This window comes from Thunnus thynnus, chromosome 13, assembly GCF_963924715.1.
Source record: "Thunnus thynnus chromosome 13, fThuThy2.1, whole genome shotgun sequence".
Taxonomy (NCBI): domain Eukaryota; kingdom Metazoa; phylum Chordata; class Actinopteri; order Scombriformes; family Scombridae; genus Thunnus; species Thunnus thynnus.
This window is the reverse complement of record NC_089529.1, coordinates 2,981,988-3,007,668: the sequence shown is the minus strand read 5'-3', so window position 1 is coordinate 3,007,668 and position 25,681 is coordinate 2,981,988. Positions and strand designations below refer to the sequence as shown.

The 25,681-nt window shown below is 38.6% G+C and overlaps 1 protein-coding gene across 1 annotated transcript in view; it reads left to right on the top strand.

Annotated features, from left to right (window-relative positions):
• The window catches only part of pknox2 (pbx/knotted 1 homeobox 2), a 117,411-nt gene that overhangs the window by 4,232 nt on the left and 87,498 nt on the right, over positions 1-25,681 (top strand). Inside the window, exon 2 of the mRNA XM_067609141.1 lies at positions 23,727-23,807. The gene's annotated coding sequence lies outside the window, so the exon portion shown is untranslated. The remainder of the gene's footprint in view (positions 1-23,726; positions 23,808-25,681) is intronic.

Sequence of the window (25,681 nt, the reverse complement as noted above, 5' to 3'; positions counted from 1 at the left end):
ATGTTATCTCAATCTCGCCTTGCTCATAATGCGTCTTCACAACATCTTGTGCTGAAAAAAAACCCCCAGACATACCTAGACATATGGAAAATCCATTCAAGTCCTCACAATGTGATTCAGCAATTGATTGGACTTTGCACATTTGAATCAATTGGCCCCGGAGACAGTCTTCAAACAAACTTTTACAAATGCTCTTCTCCACACAATATGTGACGTGTGCTTGAGCAGGGTCTATAAAAGTGAACGCCACAGCATGGAAGAAGTCGTACAAAGGCTTAAGTCATTAGGTAATGATTTTAGCATCAGTATTCTGATTGCATTCCTTTTTCAGACAGAGGAAATGAAAACCCAGCAGGGACACATTCTATAAACTTAAGTCGAAGTCATAGCATAGAATAGAGGAGTCCAATACGACCAGCAGGATGCACACACAAATACACTGTTTACTGTGTGTGAAGTGTATTTCAAAGACGTGTAAGAAGTAGGCTATTTCCACTCTCTAATGTCTTTAGAATCCATAGTGTCGGAATAAATTGCTTTTGATGTCATTATTTTTTGCAGTAAAAACAATTAAACATTATTTTTAGACATCTGTGGTTATTATTCAAGGATCAAGCACAAAATCAAATTAGCAACAGCGTATTATATATTCTGCATTTAAAGACCTTTAACAAGACTCCGAACCTCATTGTGCCTTTGGTTCTTATCTCTGGTGGAATGTAGATAATCCTAATAAATGAGTAGAGCTTCACACAGAGAAATATGAAGCCTGCCAGTAAATCCTGAATTTATTATATTTTAGAGTCCTGGTAACAGATGAGCTGGGCGAGGTTCAAAATATTTGATTTGAATTCAACAGCAGATCATAGCAGAGAAAATCCCACCAAGCAGTGTGTGGCTGCATATTTGTGCTTCCATCTAAAATGAATAAATGCATAGGCCAAAATGGTGTCACTACTATTGAAAATGTCTTTAAACCTTAGTTAAGAGTTAACAGTGTTGATACACCACTGTGTGAAATGTCATGAATGCTGGTTTTCCATGCTAATAGCTCCAATTTTACACCATGCATTCATATGTTTCATACAATACAGTCTGTAATAGCAGTGCTTTTTTCTTGTCAAATGCAAGTGAGTGTGTGTACCTTTAGGAAAATTAATATTCTCATATGTTGTTTGTTGTCTCATTGTTACTAGATGTTTCTTTTGCTTAAGCTTTAGTATTTCCGTACTGCAGGTACAGTAGCAGCTGTTTTTCAGCACTGCAGTGCTGTTGCCAGCAGGAAAGCCGTTGTTCCTCCTCTGTGAGTCAGAATAACTTTTATTACAAGGTTGAATACAAACACACAGAGTTTTACAGCCAAGTACACATCAACAGAAGCTATTTTTGTGAACACTAAGCTAACTCATATCACCATTGTGAAACGCTGTTGCCTCTCTGACCATCTCCTGAAGTTGTTTTTCACTTTTAGGTACATTTACAGCTGTATTGATACACAGATGAGCTGTAGTAAGAAAAAGTTTAGGTGCTCAAATCATATGGAAATGGGGGAAAAGGTGCCCTAAAGATGAAAAATTAGCTTCCTTGAAGAAATGGTGGTAGACGACCTTTTTAAACCACCATACTTTGATTATTGGCAGAGCAGCTCATTGAAGTCTTCTGCTCTTCAAATAAAAATGCACTAAAGTTGTGACCTCCAAAAGGCACGGTTCCATTTTTCAGAATCCTCTCCAAAGATATTCAAGTATGTCTCTTTCTGCCACTCACATCTCATCTGAATGTTTCAGACTATTGCACTCCAGGACACCATTGATCTGAAGGACAATATTTTCACTCAGTCTATAGCTGCTCCTTTATTTTGACATTAGACTTTAACAAAAGTGGCTTTCTCTTCAAATCCATTTATATACCTTGCTGTTAATCTCCGAGTGGTCTTTGCAGACGCCTGATGAAACACTTGTTAGTGTATAACCTCTTTGGGTACAGCAGCTTATCAACAGACTTTAGTAAAAGCACTGTACAGTGACAAGGACAGAATAATTAGTCTTAATGCATTTTCGTGATCGCTCTTATTAGCTGCAAATGACTTCCTTTATGCAGTCCTGTCCCCTGCTATAAAAGTGCTATGATTTTATGACAGCACAGGCTGCAGTCGAAGTGCATTTCATTTGCCTATGGGAAGGCTACATCTTTTACAGTATTTCATGAGACTTGCGCTCTTAAAAATATTAAAGGAGGAATATACTGTTTTATCCCTGTATTATATTTCATTAAGGCTTCTGGCGTATTGGCTCATATCAGTCGATTTTCATGCCTAAAGGATTTAAATGCCTCTGACACTGACCTGCGAAAGTTCCATGTTACCTTGATGTTTAACTCTCAGTGGCTCAGTATCTTTTAACTCAAAGTGCTGCCAATACTGCATAAGAAGTCACAAACTAAACATGGTATAATATAAAATAATAAAATACACATTGTGGAACCAGACACAGCAACCCTGTCACCTTGACATTATGTTCATACAGTATAGCACTAATTTGTAGCAGCAAATACATTCTGAGAGAAATGTAAAGCAACCAACCCTAACCCTAACCATAACCCTAACCATAACCCCAATAATCAGGAAACATTTTAAACATATCTGCTAAGTCAAAAAATGTTCCACCTGGACACATCTGTAAAAGATAATTTGACAAAGTATTTTATTTATTTTCCTAAAACATCCACCTTTGCAATACAATATCCACTCATAGCAAATAAAACATGATTCATTATCTTTTTGTTTAGGCAACAAAAGCACTTTGGGAATGGGGGGAGTGATTGTGGTATTGGCTAAAAATTGAAAAAGTTTATTTTGACTTTGAGAACCAGACAGGACAAGTTCACATTATTAACATTTAACCCAAACCACAATCGCTCTCTAACCCTCAACCAAAGTGTTTTTGCTGCCTGAACTTAACCACACGCAGTATGTTTCAAAATTCTGCGCTTGGTATGTCCACCATTCATCCAACCATCTATGATTTCCTTGTGGTAAAAGAGCGCAGCACATTGTTCCTTGGGAAGAAAAAAAAAAAGAAAAAAGAAAAACTTTCCTGCACATAATCCTGGCAAGCATAACATTTTCCTCATAGCGTAACTGGCAAAACAAATCAGTAGTATATAAATATCATGGTTGGACACAGAATACACTATAAATCATGTTGCTAATATAATGTCTATTGAGTTTGAATGTGATTATCATGTATATTAAACTGCTTGTGTGCTAGTTTTACACTTTCAGTTCAGTTACTATGCACCACAAGTAAAATACTGCAGATACACAGTACATGAGACATCTCATAAGCAAACCTTTAATCTAGAAGTATTTGCACAGATGCACCATTAAATTATTTGCAACACTAAGTATGACCATTACATGATATTGTGAGGAATGAAAGTCTAGTTATTAATTTTAAAAGTAAACTCCAAACCAAAGCTTTACAGTAGCTAAAATGGCCTTAAAATAGTCTTTCAAATTGTGTCTGTGGAGTCTCTAACACAATTTTCCCAGAGGTTGAAGAAATAAGCTTTTTTAAAGGTGTTTTTTGTAGGTTTTTTCCCCAATGTGAGGTCCTGGATAATCACTGATAATCTGAAGGAATCTGAGTCAGAGGGACTTTTGCAACCATGCTATGACATGGCTTCACTGTAATTTCTTCAGAATCTTACAGTAGCTTGATTATTCTGAACATCAGCTGTCTGTATAAAACACAGGGAATGCAACCATTGCCGTGTTGGCCGTATTCATTGTCCTTGCTTTCTCCTCCTCACTTCATTACATTCAGAACATTATGACTCTGCTGAGAGTGTAAGGAAACATAAGACAGACACCGACATTAACCTCAAGTTTAAAGCTACAGAGCACAGGAGAAGCCGGTGATTAGTTTAGTCTCTTTGTTCATGTTCTTGTCTTTTATTTCTTGTTTTAAATGATGACAGGATCGGCACCTACGTAAAGACATTCCCTCTGAGGAAATGTCCCCCCCCCCCCCCCCCCATTGTGCTGGAGTTTTGAATTTAAAAATCAGGCAACCCTTTTTAAAAGGGATTCGGTGTTGTTTGTGAGAGTTGTCTTATGGACAGCTGTGAGCGTCGTTGACTGGTCTCAGAGTGTGTGAGTATCATGTTTGGCCTGAAGCTTAGACTCTGCAAGTAATCATGAGTCAACTACAGCAGTCCAAGGGAGACCTGAACTGGGTAATGGGTGACAGAGATTTCCGGATGAGTGTAAAGATGACGTGTGTACTTCTGAGTCAGTTAAATGTGCTTTTAGTTAGAGGTCAGAAAGATAATCCTCCTTCAGGTAATTTCTGTTTTATACTGTACATATTCTGCATTATTACTTCACTCTTTGTTTATATGGTTATATGACTCCCAGTTACTCTATTTATTAATCATCCTCTTTCCTGTGTTCTTTTTATTGTTTTCTGCGGCAATGACTCAGTCATCAGGTTTGCATCTTATCCAAAGTATCCACGTGCAGCCATGAAACATTTCTTCCCTTCACTATGAGCGAAATGAATGCTGACATATTAGACCCCGTTAAACTCTGTTCCAGGCTGCCACGTTCCATCACATAAAAGTTTGATTCATAACAAAAATGGAGCCAAAACAGTCACAGAAAAAATTAAATTACTGTGGAGTCTCTGTTTCCTGTGATTTGTGGTGGCAGGCACATAATTTGTCAAAGAAAACTGTGCTGTGTTAAGTATGTTTGTACAGTGGTGCAGGCTAACCGCACACCAGCTCTGATTTTTAGAAGTGGTAATTTTTAATGACTCTACAACACGCGTCTGATTTGCGAGCGCTTACACTCTAAGCACCACTCCTTCGATTCAACGTCTTTTCTGATTTGCTGCTGCTGACGAGACCCGAGGCTTCGAGTCATGTCGCCTTTCAAGTCGTAATGTAAACATGTCAGATTTCTGGAGTGTGTGAAGAGGCTCGGGGAGCGAGCGTGCGCAATTATCATAACAAACACATTGCTGTTAATGCATCTATGTAGGATGCAGTTTACCTCAGCAGCTGTAAGAGTCTAGTGTTGCATGATAGTTTTATAAACTACTCCTATGCAGGTTTTATTTTTACAACTTGGTGGTATGATTAAATGTTAATGAAAATCTCCCAAAAGTGAAACAACAAGGCAAATCTGTGTCACCGTATGCTTAATCAAGAAAATATTCCTTAAACATTATCTGTGAGCGCAGACATGATTCCACATGTTAATTGCAGACTGAATGAAAAAAAAGCAGACAGAACCCCCCATTTTTCGAACCGAGACTTCTTTTCCACTACAAAGAATAATTACTTTTCCCAACTCCCGCGCCATAATTGGTTACTACTCTTTTATCTTATCTATGTGCGCATAATTATCACAGTCATCATATTAGATTATTTCATGCATAATAAATGAACTCAAACTGTGTGTGGGGTAATTAGCATGTTAGGATATGTGCTGCGATAAGAGAAGGATTGTATTGTTCAAGACATTCCTGAAAAGTGAGAAATGCAGAAAGAAGTGGAAGATTAACATCCCTCTAGTGTCTCAGTATCAAGAAATATTCTTCATTTGAATTTATTTTGTAGTGTGTGTGTGTATGTGTGTGTATGCGTATATATTTGCATATATGTTTCCCTCTCAGTTTTTAGGACATTTTCATGTAAAGTAATCTACCTTGTAATGTATTTTACGTTGGATTCAAGGTCTAAAGCAGACAGTGGTTTATATTCAGAAGACAGAACTAGACATAGCAGCATAATGGAGACTATTGTGAAAGACAGACCATTACGCTACTTGACTTTGGCAGCTGTCTGCTGCAGAGATCTTGTCCGATCCAACTGACAGATGTGCATCATTTCAGTCAAGTCTTCAGTCATAAGTAAGCGGGTTTGGATGGTGTGGTGTTGATATAATAGACTGAGTGTCCCCTTAAACTTTTCTGGAACCTTTTTGCAAAGTATAAGAGTATTTACAGCTTGCCCTCAAACGCAGTTCCCTAAGTTCTCACCTTTCAAATGTGCAATACCTCCAGATAAGAAATATTACTTTAAAGTATTACGAAATAAATGAAGTTCAGTTAAACTGTGGTGACCTCACATGGCACTACTCTTCCAATTCAAATGAGGTAAACCCGCTGCTGGATGCTTTTCCAGTTAAATGCTGCCCTGCTTGGAAACATTTCAGTAATTATTTAATGAGGGGAGCCAATCAGGACCAAGTTGTGATGGCTTGTCTGGAGTTTTGTCTGTAACTGCCTATAAAAACATGAGGATTTTTGAAAATGTAATAGCCTGAAATTTTACAACCCAATTAAAGTCACATTTTCACACTGTCCTCATCAACCATCAGTGAGAAATTATGTATAAAAATACAAGCAAATGTGAGCCTTAAACACGGTGTTCTTGCTGTGCTAGTGAATCAGCAGTGATGTAGAGTATATGATCTTGCACATCTATAGTTTCTTTTAAAAGGCTTTAAAAAGTTTTAGATTTAATTTAAGGAATTTTACAGTCACCATGATTTAACCAAACTGATTTAAACACCTTAGTGCTTCTTAAACATCCACTCATAAACCAACCTCTCAGATTCTAGATGTACAAAAAATGCTGTCAAAATACAAGTTTGGTGATCCTGCATAGCACTCATTTAAACGTTGCAGTTCTCATTCACCGGAGTATCTCGGGTGCTTCATTTTTTTTCCACCGCTATATAACAAGAACAACTTCTTTGACGCCAAATGTTTCAGTTGCAGTTTTTTGTCCTTGCAGCATTTTTGGCAGTGACACCTTTCGCTAAACTGTGCCAAAAGTCTGTAAAACAGAGACATAATGAGCTATTTTCTGCACTGAGAAATTGTTTTATTCAGTGAGTTGTTCAGGAAAAAAACTCATATTCAGAATGACAGCTATGATTTAAAAAAAAGTTTTTTTTTGTCAGCATTTATTCAATTAGATTTAATGTAATTCCTGTCATTACCAATAAACGGCACTGACACGGAACTGTAATGACTGCACAGTAGATGTTTTGTTGAATTTTTGGGAATCTTTTTTTTATTTTTTTTATATGCTGACTGAAACTGTTTTACGCAAGATCCTCTGAGCAAATATTTCTTTTAAATATCTGTGTCTATAGCAGACACAGCATGACATTATTAGTCTCCACAGATACAGCTGTTGTTCATATAACCCAGACAACTTCCAAATAAAAATAACAATAGGATCTGAAAATGATCAAAACCCCATTGCAGTCCTTCCAAATACAACAGTTTGCTGTAAAGGAGATGATAGAGCATCTCTGAGGAATTCATAACAAAGTGTAGAGGACTTTAATTATCACAGACTAAAAAATATTGAATAAAAGAGTAAAAAAAAACAACAAATGACACGCAGTCACGCACCCACGCACACCTCCCACTCCCTGTGGAACTTCATAAAGGTTCATCTCCAAAGGCTGATGATGATGGTTCTGTGCTAAAAGTGAGTTATAAACAGCTGCTGAACCGGTGTGCGGGTAAATATGGCAGCTTGGAGGCGGTACAGCGTTGTGTGCTGCTATATGACTGGGTGAGGAGAGAAAGCTTTCCAACTTCCCCCTCCTCTCAGCCTCTTTCCTCCCGGTCAAGGTCTCGATACCCCTGTGGTATGTATGTGCCCGTCTCCCTGCTGGCACCGCTTTGGCATTGCTACAGTGTCAGTGTGGTGTAAATGGCAGTTTGAAATGTGATAGTGCTGATTGCGGGTCAGATTTGTTTGTTTAGCTTTAAAGGGAAAGTTTTTTGGGGGGGGGTTAGGCTAGTCGGTCAACCTATTGTCTAAGTAGTGAAATCATCTGTGCTCAAGTGCTCCATGCTGACACTTGAGGAGTACATTACTGTATGTTCAAGGCTAAAGTGTTAGCATGCACTGCAGCTGTACTATATGTGTAACTTTCAAAATATGGCATGTAAGTCATAAAAAGTGATGCTTTTATATTAAAGATGAACAGCTAACTCTGCATATTATTATTTAGGATAGTCACCCATGTGTTTATATTTGTCTCCCATTATTTAAGTCATTTCCAATTGCTGTCATCGTACATCAGATTTATTTTTAGTTTAAAGCCCAGAAGGATTTTAGAATATTGAACTTTGGCAACACATAGTGTTAGTGTCAAAAAGGACATATATGCTGTAGAACCCCCCCGACCCCCAACAAATTCAACTCAATGTCACTGAGTGCAAGTAACACATGATGGACTGCAGCAGTTTTCACCATCATCTTCTTTTTTAACAAACAAAATCTTTTATCATCTAAATAAACTGAAAGACTACACACAGTGGTTTTACTAATCTCCTTCTTATAAACTGTGACACATTAAAAGTGAGACGTCAGAAGCACTACCGAAGCATTCATCTGTTCAATCCAGCGTGACACCGGCCTCTGAGTAACATCTCAGATTTACTGGAAAAAATTGATGATTATAATTCACTATGGTGGGTGAGGAAATCTGCTTATAATCACAGTGGAAAGCTCATACAGCAACTCGATCAATCATTTTAAATACTGATAATACGTTCAAAACATATACACATTGCTGCCCATGGAGATTATGACTTAGTGCATATAAAAATGTGACAACTTTCTGTGTGCATTGCCCTTTAGTCGAATAGAATTTTAAGTCAAGTTCAGCTTCTTACTTTAGAATGAGGTCTTATGCCAGCTGGCTACTATCATGTAACATAGTTTGCTAAGGATTTAACATTACACAGCATGGAAAAAGATCCATTGGGGACACATGGATGATTTTGGTGTGCTTAGTTGACCAGTGGGTATATCTCCCAAAAAACTTAGTGAACTTCTTTAACGGGTAAAGGTCAACATGAAGGCGGGGAGATGATTATCTGTGAGTAGTGGCTTGGAGAGAGCTGTCATTCGGACTATGAAGGTGAGACGTACCATGGCAAGAGATGAGGGATGACTTGCACCTGCCTTCTTGACGCCCACTTCAAAACAGACCTACTTGTGTGTGTGTATGTGTGTGTGTGTGTGTGTGTGTGTGTGTGTGTGTGTGTGTGTGTGTGTGCGTGTGTGTGTCTGTGTTTAGGACTGAGACAGAGTGAGACAGAGCTAGAGAGTGAGAAATTGATTGAGAATGTGCTGTCTGAGTTTTTGTCGGTTTGACTTTTTTCCCAACAGCATGTGTGTTAGTGTGAATCTCTCTGCGTCTCACTGAACAGGCTGCTGTCCCTCTTTCCCCCTGCGGTCAGAGGTATTTATAAACTGCCATCGACATTTAATACAGATGGCAGAGCACCTTAAATTTAAAGACACTATTTTCTGTCCTGGGAAAGGGACAGAAAGTACTTTGTATTTAACTACCTGGATATGGAGCTGAGGGGGGCTGTGAAACAAGTGGTGCATTTATTATGATGTGTGGAAATGCATAGTGGAGACCACAGAGAATACCTGACTGCCAGTAAACTCTGCAGGCTCAGTCCGTAGGGATGTAATGCATTATTGTGAGAAAACAATTTAAAGTAGAGATCCAGTGTGTCAGTGAAAGAGTTAACTTTTTTCCTTTGCACTCTCACCAGGAGGGAATAGTCAGAAAAAAAAGTTAGCTCACATTAGACACTGATGGGGAATTCCTCCCTGTCTGTTCTGCCTAGACCTTTTGTGTTTCCATCCTCCCGGCTCACCCTGTCTGTTTTATGCACACACACTGAAAGAATCACCATCACCATGTATTTTGTCTTTTATGTCATAGCTGTTACATTTTATATACAAATAATGAGGCAATAGTGGAAATGATTGGCTGTTTAAATTCCTGTCACAAAGAGAATCCCGCTGCTTCAACTTTTTTCTTTATGTTTCCAGACAGAAACACGTTAGAGGTGTTTTTTCCTGAAAGGAACTGAAAGCCTCGTCTGTATTTGAAGAACAGCCTCCTGTTCTGTGCCATAAAGCAAATAGAAAGTTTTCCCGCTATATCTGATCCGACAATGTAAAAAAGAAAAAAAGAGGCCGATAGAGACTTCAAATGTCTTTGCTGATGGTTTTGTTTGTTATGATGATTACACACCATCTTACAATTAATATAGTGATGATTGTTGAGATTTCACCTTGTTTTGACCTCTAATTGTAGTCACTTCCTGTAGGATGATCAGTGTAATATTGCATCCAATCAGTCTTCTCTGAGGACAGAAGAATAGACAAGAACAAATGAACATGCTTAGACTTCTTCCCCTCCACCATGCCCTGTCACTGTTTCATCATGGCAGCTATAAACATAGCAGAAAGGGTTGATCAATTTCCTTCACTTCCTGTGCACAATTATTTATTTTAGGATCTTTCCTGAGATTGAAATGTCATTTTCTTGATAATGGAGGTGACTCAAGATATTGTCACTTGTGGTGCATTTGCGCTAGAAAAAAAATCCCTCTTTGACAGATTATTTATTTGACTAAAAGAAAATGTTGACAATGAAAGACCTGAGGTGGATATTGCATAACGCTAGCTCGGAAGACTTTTTCCAACTGGTCTTTTTTGTTAGAAACAAGGGAGGGTTCCACATATTTCTGCAGAGTCTCCTCAGTGTGTTAGATTTGACCGTCTAGAGAATGCAGTTAAATTTTTCTGCATATTTGGGGGAATTTCATAACTATACTGTGTCTTTCAACCTGCTCTTCACCTAAGTACTAAGTACCTGCAATCATGATAGAAATTTGTAATGGAAAACTATTTTAAATGCACACTCTTGAATAAAAAAAATAAAAAAAATAACCTCTCCATGGCTGTAACTTTACCTTTTCCCAAATGCTCTCCACATATCACAACAGCAGCCTCAGCTGGATCCTGTCTATTACGTCAGTCATGGCAGTAAGAACCAGAGCTTCTATTCTTAAGCCAAAAATCCAGCAGGTCTTGTGTCCAGCACCATGACAGCCAGCCTCCCTCCTGGTCCGACACAGCTTGTTTACTCTGGAGCCAGAGAGAGGATACTGTTTCCTCCAGAATCATTTTAAACTACTTTGCTTTGGATACACTTGCTGTGCAGTTAATGGATTTTGCCGCTCTACAAAAATATCTTTCTTAACAAGTCATTTAGTCTATTGAGTATTGTGTTTGCTTAGAACAAGTAACAGTACCTGCCACCTGGGTGATAAAATGTAACTTGTTTCCATTTTCTGTATCCAAATGCTCTGATCTATATACTACTGACCTAACCCTAACCATAACCCTAGAAGGTATTTTCCTTATTGATGGTCATAAAAAAATGTTTTTTTTCAATAACAAAACCACAAGAATGAGTGAAGAAATATTTAAAAAAAAAAAAAAAAAAAAAATTAAGTAATAAAATAGTAATAAAAAAAATAGTATTTCCCAAAAATAGTACCATGGTGTAAAACAGAACTACTCTGAAACTTTTGACTGAAGGCTTCCTGAGGCCCGCTTGAAAACCAGATCCTTGTGTTTGCCTTTGTGTAAGTGAAAGAGCATATGAGTGCAAGAGCCCAGTCTCACCAGAGCCTAAAGGGGTTTGAAGAGTATGGTTCAGATAATAGACGCTATGTGCAGTAGCTCGCTACTCACCTGACTTTTATTGCATTTGGGAAGTTGGGCTGAAATATAATAACTGTACTGGAGAGTGTGAAATATGTAATATTGAAAATCATGCTGGATTTTAGCACTGTTGAAAGGTTGATACATTGAGAAACACATGTTAACATGAGAAAATGGGCTTAAATTGACAGAGCCTAGCTATGATGAATTACATGAATGGAGCCCAGAAAACAACATTAGTTAGTAAAAGGTTATCAGATGAGTCAAAACTGAATACATCAATAAATAATGTTAAACAATTAAAGTGGAGAGGTAAAATATTTTTTGTTGGTCCTAGCACATAATTAACCATTTCCCTATTTTCCCCATACAACATTTCTTATTTTATCACCACATGGGCATGTCCATGTCTGTCCAGGGCACAGACAGGAGCAATGAGAAGACTGCATGGTGAGCTAGCGTAGCTTAATTTTTCTGAATACTGGTAGCTAAACAAACTGAGCACTAGCTTTTTCAGCTAGCTATCCAGCTACAGCTAACTTTCGTCAAATAACTGCATCAGCAAGTGTAGTTAATATTTATCCTACATATACTGCATACACTGTATAAACTCTTGTGACAGTAGCTAAGTAATTTTAGTCAGCAAGCTAACAGTACCAAACACTGACTGTAAAAAAATAATGGACGTCACACATTGGTTTGTGGACTACCATTGTGAAGCCTCCAGTTCAGCGTTTGACTGTACCAAAGAATTTACCAAATTTAGCTAGTAAACAAATAACACAGATTATGTTTTAGTTAATTTATATCAACTGATTGGAGTCAAGGAAAGAAAATAAAAAGCATTTATCTAATTTTTTTTAACAACTCATTGAAGATTAAAATAAAAGTAGGGTATAATAAGGCCTATTTACTAAGAATTCTTTATTGATGTAGCCTGTTTAGTTATATTTTAGACTCATCGTCTTAAGTTATTTATGTTGGTTTTGGGCCTCCACACACATTACTGCTTTCTCAATAAAATAATCAGCAGTTCAAGTTAATAGATACCTTCAGTATGATATATCCACTAGCTGCGAAGCTTAAGTATTAAAAACTGTTTTGATATTTTAGGGGAAAGGTTTTCCCCATTGAATTTGTCAACTATGTTACAGACAAACTGTATGCCATACAGCCTTTTATTAAGTCCTACACTTCAAGTAACATATAATTTTAATCGCTCTTGTGTCTATTCTGCCATATGTACAGTGATTTTTTTTTTTAAAAGACTGTTCCAGACAGATTAAGGAGAGGATTTTTTTTTTCTGCCTTATAGGTCATTTTGATGGTTTTAAGAGATGTTATACAAAAGTCCAACCAGTGTGGATGTACAATATACCTTGGAGGATATGAGAAGCAGCATTTCAGTTATTTTAAATATGAAAAAGTCAGGTGTAACATAGTTGACAATGGTAGTACAAAACAATCTTATGTTCCTGCACCTTTATTCTCTTTAAGTCTGCAATTCTTTCTCACATCATTAGCCTCCATTTGGATAATCTGTTTTTATCCCACTAGTCTGCAGATTCCTTTTTTTCTCTTCTTGATGCAGCTTGATTCATTAAATAGAAGAATCCACTGGTGGCACTGAGGATTGGAACTTCTTTTCCACGTCTTTACTGAAAGCCCAGACTGGAGGAAATTAGACTGGTCTCTTTTTGTTTGCTCAATCCATCCTGACTCATCACGATGTGGGTATTTTTAGCAGTGGATTCCTGTTTGGCTTTCCCCCCACTGTTCGCAAGGGACTATCATATTCTGTGAGACAGAGAGGAATAATCAATGTCAAATATCAGCCAGGAGTTGATTAGTGTCATCATGGCAGAGACACAAAGTTAGAGAACCTTGTGTCATGCTGAAACTTAGTTATAGTGTGTTTTGCAGCTGGATAAAGTGCTCATGTCGCTGTGTGTAGACTATATGTGTGTTTGTACTGTGTTTTGTCTGGCACAGCTGCCTGTATCAGCTGTATGCTTGTTAAATGTTGGGTTTACACCCGTGGTGACGCCGCGCCGGCTCTGGTTACCCCTTTGGGAATACCTGCCATTGTCATCTTAAGCCCCTTATAATTCCCTGGAATTAGCCTCAAATGGTTGAAGTTTGGCTGGCCACATAAAAGCTGCAAGAACTGAGCTTTGACTAATTGTTAAACACATGAGAAGGAGTAGTGAGCGCAACATAATGCAGATTTATAATACACTTCTGCCTTTCTTCCATCACATTTGAAAGTTCTGCTTGTGATACGCCACCGGAGATTCTATTGTTGTACACGTGTCAACCTAGAGTACAGCTGAGGTTGGTTCTTCGTGGCCCTGTACAATAGTGTAATACCCCCCCTCCCCCCCGCCATAGCGTCTGATTCCTCACTGTTAAGGTGGCCAAGTGACCTGATATCCTGTTTGTCAGGAGAACAGAAATATTTCTGATTGCTGCACATCCTGCCGGTCAGTGATCTGTGGCACATACAGCTGCCGGGCATAAAGACTTATTTAGCCTCTATTGTATGAGGTTGGAAACAATTGCACTCTGTACTGAGTTAATCTTCTAATGCCAGGGAAGAAGGGTTTTGAGGTGTGAGGTTGCTCGGTTGGTTGTCAATATGCGTGGGAGATTCCTGCAAGTTTTGGGCGCACAAGCCACTCGCATTATCATGCAAAATTAATTATTTGCCTCCTTTTTATGTCCCCGTGAATCTTAGTGCAGTAAAAAACCTGCCTGTGTTTTATTGAAATGAAATTATGGCATAATGTCACTTTCGCTATTAGCACCGAGAGTCTGTGCATGCCAATTGATCCTGCTGTTGTCATAGCAACATGAACCACTAAACCTCTGCGCAGCTGTTGTTATGGAAGCCCTTGAACAGCTGGGGGGCTATAACTGCAGAGGGATTGTGGGAAAAGGGTCTTTTGGTCCTCCCTTCACACCTTGACTCCAAAACTCCTGCTAGCAAAAAGAGGAAGATTTGGGAATCTTAAAGATGTCCATCTGGAGTTTACCCTCCACTGTACAGAGCCTGCACAGAGAAAGTTTAGACAGGAAGTTGTGAATAATCAGTCATATCTGTGTCTCCTCCAAACCTGCTTTGCCACAAATGCGAACGGTGAAATCAAATGAGTCAAATGAGGCTAGATTCTCTCCCAGGGTTTGCCTGATGCATTGGAGCATATCCCATTATTGATATGAGCAAATGTTGTACACAGTACAACAGTAAAACAATCATTTCACAAGAAGCACAACTCGTCCAGGGAGTAGCACTCCCTGAATCTAATTCCTTCAGCCCTAATAAAGCTGAAACGTAACCCAAGAGAAAGGTCTCATCCTTCCACTGTTTGATTTAATGGAGAAACTACTGACTTGTAAGTGTGTCTCAGTACTGTCAGTATTGTGGATACTGTATGTAGTGGTGAAAGAAGTATTCAGATCCTTTGTTTTTAATTAAAAGTATCAGTATCACAATGTAAAATATACTCCATTACAAGTAACAGTCTTGCAAAATCTTACATAAGTAAAGGTAGAGAAATATGAACAGCAAAATGTACTTCAAGTATCAAAAGTGAAAGTGCACACTATGCAGAATGTCCCCTTCACTGTTATACTGTGTAATGACTCTCAACAAAAATGATATAGCCTAATCAAATATGCCACTGTGGGGCAAATGGGGTGTTGTTTTGGACACGTGTTCTGGGCTAAAAATAAACCAATGTCCAGTGCACTGTATATCTTTGGATTTGGTGATCCATATATTCACAGTTTGGCATACATGTGCTCACCTTAGCATTGGTAGATAGCAGCATTGTGCATATTCAATCACCATTATGTTTCCATTCAGCAAATTCAGATTCAAGTACGCCAGCCACACTCACATGCTGCCACACTGAAATGGTCAAAAACTTTGCCTCCCCTTCCACACACCTGATTCTTATCACCTGGAACTTAGCTATATGCACTTACTACATTAACGCTCCACCCTGTGCTCAATGTCAGAACTGTATGTGTATTCAGTGGTGCCACTCTGGCTTTGCCTAGCATGAAAGAGACATGAGTGCTGTTGTTCTGCATCCTGAGATATGTCACAGTGCCATATCCAGTTTCACTGGCATCTGAAAAGTGATGTGACTGGCTGCGAATGGGTTGTCCAAAATCTGTCGGCTTGAGGCATCTATCAGCCTTGAATACTGTCACTCTTTCCGGGTCTCTCAACCATTTGATCCATTGCTATTGGAGAGCTGGAGGAATTTGCTCATCCCACCCATAGCTCCTCCCATACTACACAGATCCTGTAGTATGAGCTTAGCTGGAAGTGTGAGTGGTGCAAGAAATCCCAAAGTATCATAAACTGAGCTGACCACAGATAGAATCCCACATCTAGTGTGGGGCTGTTCCTTGAGTGCCATCTTATACTTGAAAGTGTGCAATGGAGGCGAATGGCTCTCTCAACCGGCAGTTGGTCTCTGTCGAGATCCAACTTGTGCAGATTCTTTGATCTGTGCTCTTCTGGAATGGATAGCAGTATTCCATTGTTGCTAATTGTTTAGCAACAATGTTCAGCATTGTTGCTGATTGTTGCTAATCCATTTTGTCAAATGGAAGCTTCCCTTATGACAAACAGCTGTTCCCGACCATTTCAACAGCCTCCTCCTCAGACGGCAAGCTCTCTAAACAGTCATCCATGTAAAACTTTCTATTATATTACCTCAGCAGGGAAACTACTCTGGTTATCTTCTGCAGTCTTCTGGAGCACAACTGAGTGAAGACACTTCCCCAAACAGATGCACAGTCATCATGTATTCCACAAATTCTTGCTTTAAAGTTCCTTCAGGCCACCACAAGAACTGAAGAAAATCTCTGTCTTTCTAACTCTAACCCAATGCCACAGGTTCTTGTCTAAATCATGTGAGGACTCCTAACAAAAAACTGGTGAGATAAGGGCCTTGTAGAAGTTGATTGTTATATATATATATATATATATATATATATATATATATATATATATATATATATATATATATATATATATATATATATATATATATTCCCCCATAGTCAAATACAACATGAAGAGTTCCTTACTGATAACATCATTGAGAAAGTTGATGTATTCCGTGGTGTATGGAAGTTTTCATTTCTCTCAAACGTCCTCTTCAATCCAAGAATGTGCTGATTGGCAACACATTGATTGTTTGGCAGAGAGACCTCTTCTTTCTTAAAGGGAAGTTTCAAGCTTTAATGTCCACTATGAAGCTTGACTGAACCTTTCATGATTTCCATGAACTTCACATCATCTTTTCACATCTCCTCTTTATCTTCTGATGTATTTTCATTGAAATCATGATTGTACTGATTATTCAGCAACTCTTCCTTCCTTCTATGGAAATCCTGTCAATGTAGCAGTGGGATAGTCACTCTCACACTGCTCATCACTGCATTCTTGAGGGGGACCATTAATAATCCATCCCAATAGGGTCCTAATGGCATAGGGTTGGTTTCTATGACTGTTGACTACTTCCCAAGGTTCAAGCATTTTGGAGACATTTGTACCTTTCAACAACTCCACTTCAGCTTGAATGTGAGGCACACCAACACCATCCAGGTATGGCCAGTCAGCCAAATCCTTTTCTTTAATGATGTTATTTGTGCTCTCTTCTGGGTGTAGACCTCTGGTAGATCATAGTACCATTTCCCAATGAGACTTGAAATCTCCAAACCTGTCAACATGTAGCTGAAAACTGATGGATTTTCCTTCCATTCATATTTAGTTTCCTCATCAGTTTTTCCGAACAAAATATGGCTGCACTACCCGAATCTAGAAATACATGAAATGTTTGTATGACTTTGTCTCCCTTCTCAGACTTCACTTGCACCTATAGGATGGATAGAATCCTGTCACTGTTCACTTATGACCACGTTTGAAGAGACAAGTGTGCTACTCACCAACGGTTTCTTTGGCTGTTTTGGGTCTGTGTTGACTGCTCTCTCTCTTTGGTTGATGTGAAGAATGCTGGGATGGTTTTGGCTACACACTTTACAAATCAAGTGCTCATCACAGTCCTTGCTCATGCTCATGTGTACAATGCGAAGGCAGCCAAAACAGATTCCTGTCTCCTTCAGAAAGTTAGTCTTGTCCCTGTGTGGTTTCTCCGCTAATCTTGGAAACTGCTCCAGTGTGTGACCTCGAAAGCAGCACATACAAAAGCTGATGTTGTTTGCAGATGAACCGCTTTGCCATTGAACCTGGTTAGGCTTATGGATTCTTCAAATGTAGGGGTTAATAGTAGTAACAATACTTGCAAAACTGTCTCCTTTGAGTCTTTGCTTTAAGTGTGATTTCATCCTGTTCACATTTTTACTCACTGTACAGAGTTGTGTATTTTGAACGTCCCCAAAGATTGGGTCAGACACTATTTTGACTTGACGCTTTTTTAATGTGACACGATCAATGAACTGTGCCCTGTGATTTAAATCTTTCCAGTATCTCACATGCAGAGATTCTCCATTTTTCTCTTAGCTTGTATAAGCTTCAAAATCATTGTTCTCATATTCGCTGGCATATCCAGTTTGTCCGCCATTGCATTGCAATACTAATGCAAAAAAGAGTGCATAGGCTTGAAGAGATTTAACATTCTCAGGCTTCATACTGGCCAGCCGAGGGCTTTCTCCATATATGCTGCAGTGATCTTGTGTTCGTTCCCAAAGTGTTTCTGTAGCATATCTTTAGCCATAGCATAGCCTCTGTTTGGAGCCATATGCTGACAGCTATGCACTAGCTCTCTTGGCTGACCTCTTGTGCATTCATCCAAGAAATACAAACAATCCCCTCTGTTACTTGTGTTACTCTCCGCACAATGTTCAAAGGCTCTGATAAATGTTCTGTTCTGCAGAGGATCCCTGTCAAAAAATGGAATTTATTTTGGTGGTACTAAGTGAGATGTTTGTTGCTGTATTAGCAATGTTGTTATTTCATTTTACATTTGCAGTAAATTGCAAAGAGCTGATGTTTTGTCATTTCCTTGAACAGATAGTTGAGACTTATGACATTTTGGTTTGTTAGCTGCACATGAGGATCCAAGAGAGAGAGAGATGTTTTTTTCATGCACTAGTGTTTTATTTAGTTGACTGTCCTGACTGTTGTCTTATGTTGCATTCCTGTATGAATTTTTTTGTCACTGTTGCATAGATGGTTGTTGTTGTGAATCTACAATTGTTGGCTGATATTCTTTGGCATGTGGGCTGAGAATGGTAGAGGTTTCCTTTAACCTTGCTCATTTTTCAAAGTACGATTCCATTCCATTTGATTGTGCATTTGAGAAAGCTTGGTGACTAGAGGCTTTAAATACTGCTAATTTAGCTGCAGAAGCTGCCATTTCTGTATCGAGCTCCAGCCTTTCCTTTTTCTTTCTCAGCAACTCTGCTTGCTCCTCCAGAGCGGGCTTCTCTTTTAAGGCTGCAGCACGAGCTACAAGTGCAGCTCTCTCTGCCTCTGCCTGAATGCGTACTGATGCAGTAGAAATGTACTGGATTTGCTGGTTCTTGAACTGGTGTGACTTTTTCAGCTTGATTTCTTACTAGAAACATTTGTTTCAACATTGGAAATGTCACTGGGTTTTACTTTACTCATTACAATCCTCATTGTTAACATTTTTAGGTTTGGAAATTTCTATATTTGACAACCTCTTATTCACATCGTCAGTGAATTCATCGACACTCAACATTTTTGCTTTGAACCATATCTTATGTTTCTCCTTTTCTTCGGGAGGTAAAAACTGTGACAAAGATTAGTGTTTTGAGTTTGTATTTGGCCAAAGTACAATGCACCTCTGTTTCAGATTCTCTGTCCTGCATTAGGCCCTGAATTGTCCTTTTTAGTTTAGATGCTTTGTTTATTTAGTTTAGTTTAGGATTTCCTCTCTTGTCCAATTTATCCATCAATGCTTTATGTTTAATAGAACATTTTTTGACAGATTATCTTTCTATTTCACCATTGGCCGCGCCCACATTGAACTGCATTTCAACCACAGCGGGCTCATTAACAATACAACCTTTATTCTGTACCCTTATATCAGAATCCATCACCAATCAAGTACAATCAAATATATAAACAACACAATGTCACAGAGAGACCACCCCACAGCTCTTATAAATACAAGTTGGAAATGCATTGGATTTACAATAAAAATAAATGTGTGCTTACAACTTAAAAATGGCCATATACTGTTGGTAGTGCTACAATACTTCTGTCCATTCACTGTCCATTGTTGGTTGGCAAAAAGTAGATTGTGTCTATATTGCATCGCACCGGCATTTTAATGCCTTGTCATTTTGTTTCATCATGTTTTTAATGCATTAACACATTTTTAAAAATGTTTTTATGCTGCCTTCCTGCAAAAAGAATTTCTTCTTAAGAGACAATAAAGATCTGTATTGAACTGAACTGATCTGTATCAATGTTTCATATTTTATAAACTGGTCATATATTTTGCGTGTAATATCTTACTCTCCAAAGTAACTTTTAATTGTAGCTGTCACATTAATATAGTGGAATAAAAATACAGTATATTCCTCTGAAATGCAGTGATGTAGCAGAAAACAGAAATACCCAAGTACTTAACTATACATGAGTACAGTACTAAATGGATTTAGTTATTTTCCACCACTGACTATATATGTGTACCTGCGTACAGAACATATGTGGAAGCTGCAGTGTGAGCGATGGTGGACACATTCAGGAATGCTAATGTTTCCTCTGTGGCTTTTGTGAGGAACACAGTGATTAGACCTCCAACCCCCTGGGTGGAGCCCCTCACTGCACCGGCTCCCGCTCTGATTTACTTTGACGTCAACAGGAAGGTCAGCTGGGTCCCAGAGGGGTCATGGAGAGATGGGGAATGGTGTGTGTGGCAGGCTTCGCTACAGAGATGCTCCTCTAGGATCTCAGACGGGGCCGGAGGGATGGCCAAGGAAGGAAGGGCCCTTGGAGCTTAGGGAAGGATTAGTGAGAGGCTAAAATGTTTTCTTTGTGGCTGAAAGAAACCTAAGAAATGCTCTCACCCAAATCTCCCATGGTCTGAGGGGGCTGTTTGGCAGGGAAACTCAAGCTACATCCTAAAGACTTTTTCGTTTTCTTGGGCTTTGAGCTTGTCTTTACTATCATGAACATGCCCTATTTTCTTTCACAGTTCTGATCTCCATATCTTTTATTGTTAAGACAGAGCCTGATGGAAATAAACCCTGGTTCAACCAGTGGATTTCCATCCGAATAAAGTCCATTTATTGGAATTATGACTGGGGTAATTTAATGGACAATATGGGAATGGAAAAGCTGTTGATAAAGACACTGAGATACATTGCACTGGATTATTTTTTTTAGTAAATGTCTGCCTATGACATTAATACATTTCATACCTGTACCTCTGATAAATAACTTTATCAAAATTATTGTATTAGATCATCAAGCACATTCTTTGTTTTCGTTTTCAGTTTAAAGCATGAAATATGGTGAACATCAAGAGCAATAACAACTTGACTAATACTAGTTCTTGAAAACAATCTTCAAAAAATTGCTCTGCAATTTTCTTATGGAATTTTCTGACTTTAATCATTTATTTTTTACATCTCTGATGACGTAAATACTTCTAATTGAGTTTTCTCATGATTTGCATGACAGTGGGATAGAATATTAACTTTTTATTGTTTTTTCCATCCACCCCATGTGTGGGGAGATTGATAAAAAGAGAAAAGTTTGAACTCTTCTCACTAAATCTCCACAGCTTTCATTCCAATCTCCCCCATCCACCCGGGGCCTCCGGTAGTACCTACCTACCACACACAGTAGTCCCCACTGAGCTGTGCAGGACTGGATAAATACCATCCCTTCAGAGGCTCTGTGTTAGCAGATTGCTGGAGGTAGGCGGCCTGCTGTGAGGCCCGACCACACTCCCACTGTTCTGGAGGAGCTTTAAGCGAAAGATCAGGTGTCCAGCCCTGAATGCTTGATTGAACTTAAATCTTTTGCATGTGCGCTATAACTCCTCTCCAGTGCTATGCTCAGTGTGGCTCAGACAGGGCCAGCCAGTCAATTGCTCAAAGGAAGTAGAGTCACAGAGGCTCTCTGAACTTCTTGTTTTAACCTATGTCATTGAAAATTATTATCAAATGTATTTTGTTTGCAGTGATGGAGTGTTACACAAAAAGTTAGATTAACTGTAAGTCCAGTTAATGATCATTATAAGGCAGTAACAAAGTGAGTAGAACAAAAAGTAGAACAAATACAAGCACTTTGACACTATGACTTATACTACACACTTAAAAGTACAAGTACACAACCAACACAACTACAGTTTCATTTTCATTACAGGAAAAATCTTCTTCCAATGATAACAATTGACTCAAACTATAACATTTTACACCACATTTCTAATAATTAATAGCTAATAATTAATACCTCCATTACATTTTTCAGAGATACTTTCTGATTCAAGCTTTGACTTGCAGTATGTACCATACCATCAAAGTTTTACATTGCAACAGATATTTTGGCTACGTTCACTCTCATTTTGACATCAAAAAAGCATGGCAGTTTTATTCTTGACCTTGGAAACAGTAGTTTAACAAAAACATTCAGAGGTCCACATACAAGCTTTTTTAGGAGCTTTTTTCTGAGGAAGTCTGTGAGATGTGGTTAGATTTTTTTGCATCAAAAGTAGTTTATGTGGATTCCTGGTAGCCTGGTGGTCTCAGATACATACCACATTACCACAGCGTCTCCAGTTTGAATCCTGCAGGCAACTTCTGTTTGCACATCATCTCCTTGAGTTCTGTCAGTCTTTCTGTTTGGTGTCAAATAAAAAAAATTACCAAAAAGTGGTTTACTACATTCAAACAAGTCCCCAAATAAACTGGGTTGTCTGGTTGTCTGAACTTTTGTTTTACTTAGACTACTGCTTTCACCATGTCCCCAGATCTACGCAGTCAAACTGGAAAGTAAAACTTTATTATTATGGATGGGGATGACGAACAGTATAAAAACAAGACTCAAGTCGTATACTTAAATACTTATTGATGCAGTTGATTAGGATACAATCAAATTAAACACCAACAGAAACTTGTGTGTCAGTGACAATTAGTTATACAGTGGACTGTCCTTAATAAAACATTGTTGAATAATAGACTGTAAATGGAATAATGTGTAAATGGCTCAAATTCAAGTAATATCAATTTCTGGTTCAGGCTTTGAGGATATGTCCTGCTCTAAGGGCATTTTAGTTGAGGATAAAGCTGCTGTTATTCTATATTTTTCATCAACAAATCTCATAAAAAACCAACAATGAATTGATCCTACTAACAGTATTGTGTGTGTATCCAAAGCCTGGTATTTCTTAGGTAGAGATAGAGCTCTATTGTTGTCCAAAAACTATTAAAATCACCATAGTGAGTCACACTGTTGCACTGGATGACATGTTCCTTCATTACCATCACCACACACTGTAGCATATTTTTACTCAAAGCCACATACACTGTCCTCCTGCCCGAAATACTCACTAGAGCACTAAATGTGGATTAATCTGCCACTGAAAATAGTTCCCAACAAATGCACTGTTTCTTTCGGTTTGAATAATGTTTATTAAAAACTACGGCGCCCCGCTGTTTTAGGAAATTGCTGAGCTTTTTATTAAAAAAAAAATGAAACTATATATTTGTAAGCTGTTTTTAACGATTTACAACTTCAGTAAGAACTAATGGACTTGGAGCTGAGAGCCGCAGACAGGGTAGGAAAATCAGAAAGTATTAAGAGATGGACTAACACACAGTTAGGTTTGGTCTTTTTATGGGATTTGTTGAAAATAAGAAAAATAGAGAATAATGCCAAATTCATTGTTTATATGTATTAGTTGTAGTATGTGACACAGACTAATTCATTAACCTCTGCTAGTGTGTCGGCACTGATACTGGTATGACGGCACTGGTGGTTAAGGGGTTATATCCTTAGAAAATAATGCCTTTATGTCCTTCAGTGCATCCCTGCTTGTATGAACATGTATTTTTTTCATAATGTTCTTTTCAGACTTTATTAAATTGTTATTAAATGATTAAATTGCATCTGTCAACAGGCTTTGTGTGGAGAGTTGGATACTGGGCCACGGAGCGAACACAAAACTGAAAGCTGCTGTGTTGCTGTGGGCAAGCTAACTGTAAGTTGTCAGTTATCTTCCTATACACCATATGATATAGAGAGCTGAAGTCATGATGTCACTTCCTGCCTAGCTTCATTCCACTAGCTTCTGTAGCTCAACAAAATATCTCAGTCAGCATTTCTTTAATTGGTCTTTCTGAAACAATTAAGTATGTTCCCAGGGTTTCCTAAAGGCTGTGTTCCATTTTTAGCTATTTGCGTCATTACAAATGTCAGTGGGATTTAAAGTTAGGTTTTCCTACTTCTGGAAGTTATGGTTTCACTTCAGCTCCCTATAGCCAGGTCATATAAGCTTGTGTTTGTTTAATGATATCATTAACAAAGAATCTTGATAAACGGTAAATGGGCTGCATTTATATAGTGCCCTCCTATTCATCCTAGTCTTCTGACCACTCAAAGCGCCTTACACTACTCGTCAATATTCAACCATTCACACACACATTTATACACTGATGGCAGAGGCTGCCATGGCAGGCGCCAACCTGCTCATCACGACATTCACACACACACTCACTCACCAATGGCACAGCCTTCGGGAGCAATTTGGGGTTCAGTATCTTGCCCAAGGACACTTTGACATGTGGACTGGAGGAGCCGCGGATCAAACCGCCAATCTTCCGATTAGTGGATGACCTGCTCTACTTACTGAGCCACAACCGCCCTGTTGTTTTTGAGATAGACTCTCAATAACAACATGTCTGGCATAGCTGATCTGTTTCTTCAGAGGCCAGCATCAGTATGTGATTTAATTTAAGAGCACACAATCAAATGTCACGCTATAAACATGTTGGCGTGCCTGAGTACACGCTTAATGATTACCCTGCTGCAATTCACTTCAGCTGGTCAAAACCAAACGATCATTTCAATCACTTAAGCATGTTTTCAACATTTCTTCAACCCCCTCAATGAGGATTTTGATTTCTGTGCTGAGTTCTTGCTGAAACTTCAATCTATAGCCCTGTTTTTCTTTTTAATGATTGATGACTCAATCTCCAACAAGCATACAATTTGCATCTTGGACCAGGATGAAAATGAATGTGACCTGATGGGAATTGAGGATGTGGGTGCTTTTTCTATGAGGGTGATTTGATTTTGATTCTGACAGTTGCAATTTTATTCTCAATAAAAGGCCAATAAGACCAGGTGATGAGAAAAGGGACCTCAAACACTCAACATACTGCATGTCTGCTTGTATGTTGTCTTTGCAAGAAATGGTGAAGCAATGGGAACCAAAGGCCATCTCACAAGAATGTAAATACTGTATAGGTAAACAAAAGATGACAGTGGCTCCTTTCTAATGGCATGTGGAGACATAGAGCAGGGCAGTATACTGGTTTCTAACAATATACTCAAACAATTGCCTGGCTATGCAGTGTTGCTTTGGAGTGGATAGTAGTTCTGTATTGTATTGCCATGACAGAAAGGGTCATTAAAGCCCCCAAATGTTTTTGGATGCCCATGACTGGAACTTGAATTCCCACAAACTCCCCACAAAAACACTCAGAGAGGTTGCGGTTGCTGCTGAGTCACTTAAACAGTGAGGTAACCATGTAGTGTTCCACTTTTATGTAAAGTGTCCATTTGTGCAGGTTTAGATTATCTGGCTTGTTCGGTGGAAAATGTTGTATGTAGATAAGGACAAGTAGATTAATAAAACACACACCATTATTAAGCTGTTGCAGCGCTAATTAGTTGGTTATTCGAAATGTTACTGCTTTAGGTAACTAATTGCTGCTGTAGAAAATATGTCTTAGCTCTAACATTCTCAGACAAGATAACTGAGTATTCATGTTGTTGTAGCTGTGATAACTACCAGTGTGTGGCCTGATGTAATGACTTTGAAGCTAACACAATAGCTAACAATGTTGTCAC